At 38.2% G+C, this 12,441-nt stretch overlaps 1 long non-coding RNA gene across 1 annotated transcript in view; it reads left to right on the top strand.

Annotated features, from left to right (window-relative positions):
- The window catches only part of LOC107660311 (uncharacterized), a 16,868-nt gene extending 12,218 nt beyond the window's left edge, over positions 1 to 4,650 (top strand). The window contains exons 2-3 of the long non-coding RNA XR_001630993.1: positions 4,286 to 4,289; positions 4,504 to 4,650. This is a non-coding gene — a long non-coding RNA (uncharacterized LOC107660311). The remainder of the gene's footprint in view (positions 1 to 4,285; positions 4,290 to 4,503) is intronic.
- The last annotated feature ends 7,791 nt before the right edge of the window (positions 4,651 to 12,441 follow it).

Consider the following 12,441-nt stretch of genomic DNA (forward strand, 5'->3'; position numbering starts at 1 on the left):
ACATCCGCCATTAAAGCAAGTAACAGTGAGTAAAACAATGGTAATGTGTGTGAATAGAGTATTAGCAATGTAAGCGAGATTAGCGGCAACCACGCTGGTGATGCTAATGGGCTATATGCTAATAGCGGTCTCGGGAAATCAAAATAAAACTAGTGATAACAAGGCGCTCTGATTGTTTTTTGTTGTAGAATACGATAGGGGATATATTCACACGTTATAGAAACGAAAATGATGGTGTATAAAATTGATTTTAAGATAAAAAAAAATAAATAAAATTAGACGACAAAGAATTAACTTGACGGAGCTCCAATGACAGTCCATTGACCTTCGTCCCCTAACGCTTAAGACTGCTCTGCTACCAGCGTTAGCATCGGTAAAGCGTATGGGAGATCTGCAAGCACTATCTGTGAGCCCACCCTGCCTCGGGCCCAACGACTCTAAAGTCGTCCTGAAACCAAGGCATGCTTACATACCTAAAGTGCTCTCTACTCCATTCAGAGCACAGGTAATAACTCTATTGGCGCTTCCTCCTTCGGAGCAAGACCAAGAGTTGAATTTACTCTGCCCTGTCAGGGCGTTGAGATTTTATATTGAGCGGAACAGCTCTTTGTATGCTTCGGTGGATGCACCAAGGGGTCTCCGGTCACGAAGCAGAGACTTTCCAAATGGATAATTGACGCTACCCAAGAGTTGAATTTACTCTGCCCCATCAGGGCGTTGAAAGTCTATGTTGAGCGCTCCGCCTCATTTGAATGCTTCGGTGGCCGCACCAAGGGTTCTCTGGTCACGAAGCAGAGACTTTCCAAATGGATAATTGACACTATCATGCTAGCATACTCTTCTTTGGGCCTTCAATGCCCCATGGGGGTAAGAGCCCACTCAACTAGAGGCGTTTCCTCTTCCTGGGCCTGGTCTAGCGGTGTGTCCATTGCAGAGATTTGTGCGGCGGCCAGCTGGGCCTCGCCCTCCACAATTGCCAGGTTTTATAATCTGGACGTCCCGGCCCTACAGGTTCGGGTCCTTTCTGCATAAACAGGGCACTCTGTCATATGACAAAACCAGTACTTGGCGTTTGCCTTCTTCATGTACACTTTTGGCCCTCACCGAGTTCCGAGGCTGTACTAAATTATCTTGGGATGATTATGCAAGGCTGGGCCGACCTCTGTGAGTTTGGCTCTACTGCCTCCTGCGGGGCTTCCCTACAAAATACTTGGTCCCTCTGGGCCCCCTTGGGTGCTTAAGGCAAGTTCAAGTAGTGCGGCGGCTGGCTGGGCCTTGCCGTCCACATTTGCCAGGTTTTATAATCTGGACATCCCGGCCTTACAGGCTTGGGTCCTTTCTGCATAAACAGGGCACTCTGTCATATGACAAAACCAGTGCTTGCTTCTTGCCTTCTTCATGTACGCTCTTGGTCCTCACTGAATTCTGAGGCTGTACTAAATTATGTTGGGACGATTATGCAAGGCTGGGCCGACCGATGTGAGTTTGGCCCTACTGCCTCCTGCGGGGCTTCCCTGCAAAGTACTTGGTCCCTCTGGGCCCCCTTGGGTGCTTAAGGCAAGTTCAAGTATTAGTCGTTCCTCTACCATAGCACGGCGGGATTGTACTGGTTCCCCAAAGCGTCTTAGCAGACGCAGTACGAGTGAAGTATCAGTAGGGAACGTACTCGGTTACTAATGTAACCTCGGTTCCCTGAGATACAGAACGAGTACTGCGTACTTTGCCATGGTATGTAGCTGTACGACTCAGTCGTTGCTTCAGTCGAAGTAACCTGAGGATCCTACGGCGAATGCCCGATTATATAGCCAGATGGCCCCGCCCATTCTGGCGGGCTTTGTTGCCATAGGCTCGTGCAGCTCCGCTGTCGAGCCATTGGTTCGTTTTTTTATTTGTTTTTTACACTGCGTTATTGAAAGGCTTCAGTCATCGGAGAAAAATTAGTTTTTCCCCAAAGCGTCTCAGCAGACACAGTACTCGTTCCATATCTCAGGGAACCGAGGTTACGTTAGTAACCAATGCGGGGCTTCCCTGCAAAGTACTTGGTCCCTCTGGGCCCCCTTGGGTGCTTAAGGCAAGTTCAAGTATTAGTCGTTCCTCTAGAATAGCATGGCGGGATTGTACTGGTTCCCCAAAGCGTCTTAGCAGACGCAGTACGAGTGAAGTATCAGTAGGGAACGTACTCGGTTACTAATGTAACCTCGGTTCCCTGAGATACAGAACGAGTACTGCGTACTTTGCCATGGTATGTAGCTGTACGACTCAGTCGTTGCTTCAGTCGAAGTAACCTGAGGATCCTACGGCGAATGCCCGATTATATAGCCAGATGGCCCCGCCCATTCTGGCGGGCTTTGTTGCCATAGGCTCGTGCAGCTCCGCTGTCGAGCCATTGGTTCGTTTTTTTATTTGTTTTTTACACTGCGTTATTGAAAGGCTTCAGTCATCGGAGAAAAATTAGTTTTTCCCCAAAGCGTCTCAGCAGACACAGTACTCGTTCCATATCTCAGGGAACCGAGGTTACGTTAGTAACCAAGTACGCTATGAAGAGGAGCGATTTTTCAACTAAATTGAAATACTTACCTGCCATCAAGGTGGTGGATATAGGCTAAGCAACTAACCCTGACTGCAAACAAGCTATTTCGAAAGTGAATCCCACATTTTTATATATAAATATTTATATGTCACTCCTGAAACTTTGCTGCATGTACAGGGTAAAAAAAAGAAAAAGATGTCACTTATCAATTTATCGCAATCTCACAATGTTCCGTTATAATCAATGAAGCTCTCTAAACTGCACATATAATATTTTTATTTACATCGTGTCTACGCGTGGCATTTAGCATTGAGTGAATTCTGACTGTCTCATGCTGAATGCATGAGATTTGGCAGCCCTGTATCTATTTATATATTTCTTTATTAATATCTTATTATATCTTAAATATAATATAATATCTTATTATATCTTAAATTAAACTTTGTTCACACATGAGCATTATCCGACTCAGCTCCTCCTGACCACAGACGCAGGTTTACAAGGCACATTTTCTTGTGTTTTTCAGTCAGTTTCTTGCCTTTCCCCCCCTTATGAACAACAACATTTCCGAACACGATAAAAGCTCCTTGTGTTTTTTTGGTTTGATATTGCTTAGATATATTGATATTATTGATATTGATATAACATAGGCATTTTGAGTTTCTGCTAGCGATTCCTATATAGAAAAAATCACTTCCTGCCCTCCAGCTGCATTTCGTGCCACAGCAATGACGTCATGTGCAAACAACCTATTATCTGTCAGGATAATAGAGTGGGGGAACTATGACGTCACTTTGTAGGGCAATCGGCTGTTAGCATCACACTGGTTCCCTCGACAAAAAGCCAATAGGATTTTTCTACAGGCTTTTGGATTATAGTAAAAAATAAGCTCTTGTGTTCAACCATAGTTCATGATACTTACACGTTTTGTCCATCAAGATAATCTTCACAAAATAATATAACGTTTATGAATTTTGCCTAAATACTAGTGCCAGAACTAAAAAGCTAAACTTAGGCTATACACGAACTACACCATGGTTGCTCGCCTTCAACGTCACCACCACCATGCTTCCGACAACTTTTTCAAACTTATTTTTAGAAACATGTTCAGTGAAAAGGATTTACTTGGAGGATGAATTTAAAGTCACGTTACATGAACCTTTTCATATATAAACTGAAATAAATACAAAACTAGAGCCAAACTAAAACTGAAATGAAACATTAATAATAAATAGCAAGTAGTGAATAAATGAAATAATCATAACTAAAGTACATATGAAAGCACATATTTCTGTACATTTCTAAATAAGGTGCATTAAAAGTCAATAAAACCTTTTTAAATCATTTTAATATTTTAATGAAAAACGTGTCTCCATGTAGTATTCAATACAATTCTAGTGCATTTAATCTATTAAATAACAGCAGAGTGCGCAAGTTTTTGGATATGGTAACATTTATTTTAGTTAATAAAGTACCACATTTCAGCTATCATTTTGTTAGGGTGGTTACACAAAATGTTATTTGATCCCTGCTTCTAGAAAATCCTCCATCTTTCTGCTTTCTAACAGCTTCATGTGGCAGTAAACATTTGATTTTTAACGTTGTTATAAGCACTATGCATAATTAAAGTTTCACTTTCGTGACCACATAAAGCCTGTAAATGTGGTGTTTACATGGAATAATCATAATATGAGTTTACCTTATGGTACGAACCCAGAGGAAACAAGCAATAAAACAAGCATCTTCCATCCGAAGACTTGTGGTTGCATTTCGGGGCAAAGCAAAACACATTGTCGAACAACAATATAAAATGCGGGAAACTAATAATTGGTAATTTTACAATTAATTGTACTAATTATACAACAATTGGAAAATACTATAAATTGATCAACTGTTTGGCGTGAAGACGTTTAATGTCTCCGATAACGTCTGTAGTCCCATTTAGTAACTTCTTAGCAACCGTATTTTTCAAGAAACGTATTTTGAGCTTGTGATAACCACGGACCTTATTTTAGGGGATTTAATCAAACTCCCATTCAAAAAATTCCATTGACTCTGGGACGATGGAACCGGAAGTGTTAAAATGCTAACTCGTTTTCGGGTTTTTTACCTACAATGTAATGTCATAGTTCCACCACTTTTTTCGTGCCGACATCACAATTTTGTCACAGCATTAGCTGGAGGCAAAACAAAGGAATAACTGGAGGAGGCCAATACAAACCAGTACAGAGTCAGCTACATAAGGAGCTTAAAATGTCATCTTTTGAGTGTCAGAATCGATGGTGTACAGGCTCCAATTTTAAATTTTATCACATACCCGCTGCCATTGCCAGACAAAAAAACGACGACAGTTGTGGTTAAACGTAATAAAACGAGCAGTCTGGACAGAAGTTAAGGTTAAATAAACTGTTGTCTTTTGTTGGTAAGGATTATGGTTTGGTTACCAGTCTAAAAATTTCTCATGCATGCCCACCTAGTAAGAAATTGGGGAACAAGTTAACTGATGACCAGAGACTAAACATAAAGGAAACCGTTTGTGTCCTCTCGCTTTCTATAATTGCCATAAGTGCAATTGTAGAGAGGAGGAACAGTAAAGGCCCGTGCTATGTGTCAGGTGTGTGTTCAAGTAGTTGCATTTGCTTACAATTGCCACTGTTAGTACATAGTTAAAGGCATCTAAAGATTTATATGCCCTCAGTTTCTATTTACTATACGTGTTCGGATCTGGTAGGTGTGTCTGTGTTCTGAACCATCTGCAGCCGTGCCAATGAAGATTGTGGAAGACCGACATATAACGAATTACAATAATCCAGGCATGATGTGATAAAAGCATGAATGAGTTTTTCCAGATCTTGAAAGGAAAGTGATGATTTAAGTTTGGAGATGATCCTCTGCTATAAGCAGTTATATAACAACCACTCTCGCTGTATTTGCACGTAACACTAGTGTGGCTGGTGATGACTCAGCAGATTAGTTTGGCAAATTACGGCCGAAAAAAATGGTAAAACCCGATCGATATAAACATCAGAAATGACCATTAACATGCATGACGTATACTAATCAGATACAAAGGTATTTATGTACACATTACACAGAACATAACCTGTAGCATAAACAAGGATTGACAGTCATCTCGTACCGGTGGGCGTCGCGGATAATGAAACGTGCAGGAAACAATTATTAAACTTCTGTTCCTAGGACAGGCTTTCTGACAATCAAATAAATCCAATTATTTACCATTCAGAATAATCTGTAATGCATGTTTTTATATGCCAGTAGGTAAACTTACATCACCCTCTACTGTCAGAAATGGGAAATGCATCCCATCTGCCCAGAAGCGGGGAAACGTGTCCACTCTGGGGAAGAAAAATAAATGACCAGAAGTGGGATATCAAAAGCAGATAAATTACATAAAAATACAAAATTTTAATCACTTCACTAGAGCAACAGAAACCTATTCTTATTAAACTGACCAATCAGAATGGATATTCAAATTACACACTGTTGTTCGCTTCCATGCAAAAGTCAGCAGAAAAATATTGTAGAGATGCTAAATTAAATTAGTCTCCTTTATCATTCCTTATCCGAGGTTTCTTCTGTATCCTTATTAGCAGAGGTATCTTTCAGAATTATGTTAGTATGCCATCAAACCTGCTAGCTGGTAAAACAGCAAGTTCAAGAGAAACAAAAATTTAGCCGAAATATAAATTAATGAAGTATGTGGCTGAAATGGGCTCTCCATTAATGTATAAATGTATGTATAATGATTTTATGTATATGGCATTGTGTGATTTGTTCCATCAATTTAATATATTGACAAGTGCTGTGCTGATGAGTGGAAAGATTATAATATATAAACGTGCTGCAACCAAGATTGGTTTGATTAGTATTCATTTACATTTCAGCCTCCTTGAAAAATTCCCTCACTGGCTGCCACTGTACCTTAGTCATATATTAAAATTCAGTATTGAAAATAAACCATTGTGGCAGCTTAATGGACTCAACACAGATATTATGTGCTGGAGAGGCATTTACCACAGATTGTGTGTGATGTGAAAGTGCACAGTGAATAGGTGCAGGGCAGGTATGTCAGTGCTGATGCTAATAGGTTGTCATGGAAACAAACACTGGGGATATTGTCATGATGAGTGCGTGCTGTACTGAGATTTTCGTTGCACAAACCAGCATTGGACAGTCGCTGGGGCTGGTGTGAGTTTTGCAGCGCTCACCTTGATGAGCTGCTGTTTTGGTTCAGGTGTGTTCTGTCCACATGGTTTGATGGATAGATTGGAATCGGAGTCCTGTAGCAGCAGACTATTATGCTGCAAAGAAAAAACAACCATGCAATGCAAGAAAAGTCAGTGTAGGCTTCCCATTCTCAGTTGAGATGGGACATTTCTGTGTGCAGCAAGCTGTTCTACCTCGTCTGTGCATTAGTCGATGACCTTGACAAGGCTTGACTGGTGGCAGAGGTTTACCTCTTGCAATCCAAATAGCCTTTTTTGTAGCCCTGACACAATTAGCTAACAATAAAGGTTCCAAAAGGGCGTTTTTTCACCGAAAAAAAAGGTAACCTAAAAATGGAAGCATCTAAGTAAACTGGTTTTATTTCAGGTTAAAAATATTATTACTGAACCAACCTATATAAATTAATTTATATTAACAAAACTAATATTGATGGGTTAAATCAGGGAACAATACGTTCTTAAAGTAACAATTGAAAGTTACCAATTTTTACTGTGCTGCGATGAAATATAAGAAACATTTTTGTTTTATTAAAAACAGTTCTTCAAACAAGAACCTTTTTCTACTATAAAAAACCTTTCGTGCAATAAACAAGTTCCAGACGTTTAAGGTTCTTCAAGGAACCATCAATTAAAAAAACAAAAAAAACAAACTAATAATGCTAGTAAAAGTTTTTGCAATGTGTAAATTTGTCAGTGTGATTTTTCAATTTCCATTTTTTTTATTTAAACTGGAACCAATTAAAAAAAAATCTGTTGGTTCAAGTCAGGAAGCTAGTTCTCAATTTATTTTCTAGTATCTTAGTTCTGTTTATCAGATACAGCAGACTAGAGAACCATTGTAGAAGCATAACTGAAAAAATGCAGTAAAACCTTGTGGCAATCTAATGATCATTCACTTGCTCTGGAGATAAAAAATGTGTATGACATCAAGTGTTTGACATCAAGGATGTGTCTGTTGCATGGATCATATTTTAGTCTCTCAAGGGATTTACAATTTTGTGATTAAAAAACATTTTTATTTTATTTTATTATTTTATTTATAATTGTCACGAATCCGGTCTATGAACTTCAATTCACCCATCACCAGAGGTCACCCGCTCACTACATGGACTCTCACACTACACAGACTGTTACACTATACCCTGGACTACATTTCCCATCATCCATTGCTCTGATTGCACACAGCTCTAACCAATCACACGCTTACCTGAAAGCTATTACACACACTATATAACACCCACCCAGATCCTGCTCATGTCGCCGAGTATTGTCTGCGTTTATTACTCTTCTAGTGATAGCACTTTACGGAGCCAGTTCCAGTTTTCCTAGTTTAGTCATAGTCTCGCCTTGCCTGTTTTCCTGTGTTCAGATTCTTGCCTGTGTTTTCGGATTACCCTTTTTGTCTTGCTGTTTCGGACTCTGTTTGCCCCTGCCTGGATTATTGCTATGTACCTGGATTATCTCTCTTTGCCTTGCCCTGTTGGATATTGTTCACCGTCGATCGACCCACGCCTGTTTACTGGACTGCTCTTGTGTTTTGCCCGTACCATACCTGTTCGCTGGTGTTTCGACCCTGCCTGTGTTTGTGACCACGTCTTTTAATAAAAGCTTTGCAGATGGATCCGCACGCCTCTCGTCTCGTCGGTTCTGTAACAATAATCAGCTAGTCATGATCCATCAATTCCAGGACAGTCAGAATGATCAACATGTTAGATTAATTGCTATCTTTATCTTCAAATAAACTGAAGAAATGCTAAAGAAATGTTAAAACTACACATAATTTTTCATTTAATGGTTTTACTTATTAATGTTACAGACCCATAACATTCGCTTGTGCATAATGTGTGAGAATGAGTGTGTGTGTAAGAGCCCAGGTTTATATAATTAATCTTGATCTTGAACTGTAAACCCTCGGCACTGTAGAGCTCGGCAGTTCCCCAGTACTTTGCCACATTTTGAATGCTAATTTAGCGTCAATGCATAGTGTAATGTTAACATTAGCTGGCAGGTTTTTTTTCAGTCAACACAGTCCTTTTTAATGTTAAGTTTATGTTTTATGTTAGTGCTGTTTATGTTCTGGTAAATGTAATTTTATTCCTACATGCATGTGAATAAGTAAGGCTAAGGCTAATAGAAAGACATCAAGTTAACAAGACACTGGATATTAAGTTAACTAATGAAATCGGCAAGCTTGTAGTAAACCTTTACAAACTTTCTTTGCTTGCAGGCTGAACAGGTTGCGTGCTGAAAGTGCTTCAGCAATTAAGGTAACTCTATTGAGTTGAAATGCAAGTTGTGTGATGTCTCGTCTTTCTCTTTTCTAAATCCATTATTGGTTATATACTTACTTGTGTTTGTTTGTGGTTTTCTAGGTTTGTGCTGAGTTCCACTGTATCACAGAAAGCGACACGCACCAGCAAGATTTCAGAGATGCTGCATGACATTCTAAATGTTTATATTCTTCAGGTGAGTTTAATCTAAATGACTACCTCCATCACTATCTTAACTGTATATAAAAGAAAGTTAGCTTGCTTGTTTAACATGTTCATGTTTGCTTTGTCATTGAAGGATGTACATGATGTCAACATGAAATGCACTGTTGCCATTCATGCTGTGTGAAGAGGACCCACAGTTCTTCAAGACTTGAAATGTAAGTATTCAGTGCATCAACAGAACTGCTAGTATCAGTAAATGCAATTGTCTAGTTTTAGTCTAGTGATATAAGCTAATTAGTAACAAAATGTGTGTGTGTGTATATATATATATATATATATATATATATATAGCAAAGAAGATGTTATAACAACCATGACTGCCCTCAATACATAACTGAATTATTTAACACTCCACAAACAAAGTTACACAGACCACACTGAAATTTATGAATTTTAAATATAAATGAAACTTCAAAATATTAGGATAAAAAAAAAAAAATGTAAAGAAGTATTATATGATATTATATTATAATGTTCTTCGTTTTCTTCTTTCATTGTGGCTGGGACATTACAACATAAATAATATTAATGGACATAATGCATACGTATGTTAAATAAAATAAAAAATGTGTGCTGATAAATTCAATGGCAGCAGCTTAATTTCCACTATATTATACAGGTCATCACCCTTATTCATCTAAAATTTGCTGTATGTCGATTTTTCTTTTCTTTTTTTAGTTAGGACTACTTCAGAAAAACACATTTTCCCACGATATCTTACTACATGACAAAAGAACAAAATCCACTTAACCTGAGCAAACTGCCAGTGCCTTGGTGATTCATAATTTCCACTGAACTGCTGTGTCACAGGAACTCAGGCAGGACCGCTCATGTTACTACAACGTGACTTACACCACTGGTTGCTTCTCACTTCAATGATTTCAATTTTTTACATCCATTACATGACATTCTGTATCTTTTCAGTATTTTTAATAGCATGCTTATCACTGTTTGCATAATTGTATTACATTTGGTCAAAAAAGTTTACTTTTTGTAATCTAGTACTTCAGGATGTTCAGTACTTGCAGAAAAAAAAGTAAAATGCTTATCTTGAAGTCATAAAACTTGAGATTGACTTAGTATGACGTTAATAGACACTGTTGACTTTTCACACTTAAATTCTTCAAATCATGAGAAGTATTTGTCTGGATTTTTTTCTTCTTCTTTTAGCAGTACTCAGCAGAGCTGCAAAGAATGTTTGCATTCTTTATTAATCGATGACTCTGTCAGAACATTACTAATAAATATATTGTTGAATATCATTGGATAAAAAGCCATATCTTATTTTTGGTAGTAGTGAAAACCATATGAATCCATCCATATTCTTACAAATGTTCTCTTCAAATCAATGGCTAAATTAAAGGAAATGTATAAACATAGGTCATGGAATACATTGTGTATAAAAACTATAAACAAACAAAACAGCTGTTAAAAGGACAGTTTAAATCACTAAATTGTAAATGATGATAAAAACAAAACAATCAAAGATACAGTACAGTACAGTTCCAAACCTGTATGAGTTTCTCTCTTCTTAGAAACACAAAAGAAGATATTTTAAAAAATGTTGGTAACCAAAGAGTTGGTGGTAGCCATTGACTTCCAGAGTATGGAAGTCAGTGGAAGTCAGCAGCTACCAGCAACTGTTTGGTTATGGACATTTTTCATAATATCTTCTTTTGTGTTCAACAGAAGAAAGAAACTCAAAGGACGTTTGGAACTACTTTAGGGTGAGCAACGAATGACAAAATTTTTATTTTTGGGTGAACTATCCCTTTAACTGGGTTCTAAGTTAATGATCACTCTGTCAGTATCATTGACAGACACTGCTAATAAAATCTGAATGTCCTGTCCCATCTGTACTTAAATAATATTCTATCATGCTGTAATCCTTTATGCTCATGAAGATCACAAAATTCCAACCTGTTCATAATTCCTATATTAAAATTGACAAAAGAAGATAGACCCTATTACTTTCTTTTATGGAACACAAAAGGGGATAATTTAATGAATATCCAGTTTGTGTGTGTTCACTAGAATTATATTACATTAGTTTAACACAAATGTTTAATAAAACATCCAAGAGTGTTAGCAAAAAAATACCTTGATCATCTTCTAAGTGCTCTGACAACCTGAAAAAACCAACAGCCTGACATTTAAGCAGCTTTACAGTAAAATTGTGGCAGCCGCCATTGCTGTCCTGTGCACACTTGGAAGCTCACGTTTTTGTATGAACTGTCAATTTTGAGCAGCTCGTAACTTGGCGACAAGCACATACAGTATGCCTCAGCATCAGTTGGGCTCATCGGTGCTCTGAAATATGTGAGCAGTAAGTACTGGACATGAAATTTTCATATTAAAGCAATAGCAGTGAGCTCATGGCAATTCAAATCTAGTCCTGTCTGAATTCTTGTACGTTCATAATAGTGGCTTAAGTTTCGTCTTAAAAAGTGGTGGGGATGGAATTATTATCTACATTATATTATACATACTGCACAAATAAATATAATATTCAAGCGCTTTTATGACAGATAAGTAACCAGCGCATGAAAGAGTCATGGTAGTCATGGCAACCATATTCATTGCATACTAATTCCCTTTACAGGATGCCCTAAAAAGGCAGCTAAAAACAGGAAATATATACAGGTATGTACTACTGTATAATTTAACTTGTATAGAACATCATCAGACTTCAGCGTCATTTCTCACTCATTTGTGCACATTTTATGGGTCATTGCGTTCGAGACTAGATGCATAACGTACAGTACAGTGGCCACACGACACCAGCAGCGCATGTGCGGCAGCGGTACAGTAGAAGTCGAACGGGCTGTATGTTGTGTATGTATGTTTCTAAACCATCTTCTGAATCAAGTGCATATCATTGATCATTATTCATTCATATTTTCTTTGTGCTCAGATTTCTGCAGTATAACACAGTTTAAGGCAGAATTTTCACAACCAAGCAATCCTTCCTGCAGGCCTGGTTTCATGGAGGTGCTAGAGGACGCATCCTCAGTTGAAGCTGTAATAATAACATATTGGTGAAACAGATTTGGCAAATGAGCAGTGCGCATTTGTGTTTGCACTCTGGAGAGTGTCAAAGGTTTATATTTCCAATGTGTTTTGCCTAGAATAAAGTAACCATTCACAGACATATCTGTTTAATTTCATG

The sequence above is a fragment of the Sinocyclocheilus anshuiensis genome, unplaced genomic scaffold (assembly GCF_001515605.1).
Source record: "Sinocyclocheilus anshuiensis isolate Anshui unplaced genomic scaffold, SAMN03320099.WGS_v1.1 scaffold1469, whole genome shotgun sequence".
Classification (NCBI taxonomy): Eukaryota; Metazoa; Chordata; class Actinopteri; order Cypriniformes; family Cyprinidae; genus Sinocyclocheilus; species Sinocyclocheilus anshuiensis.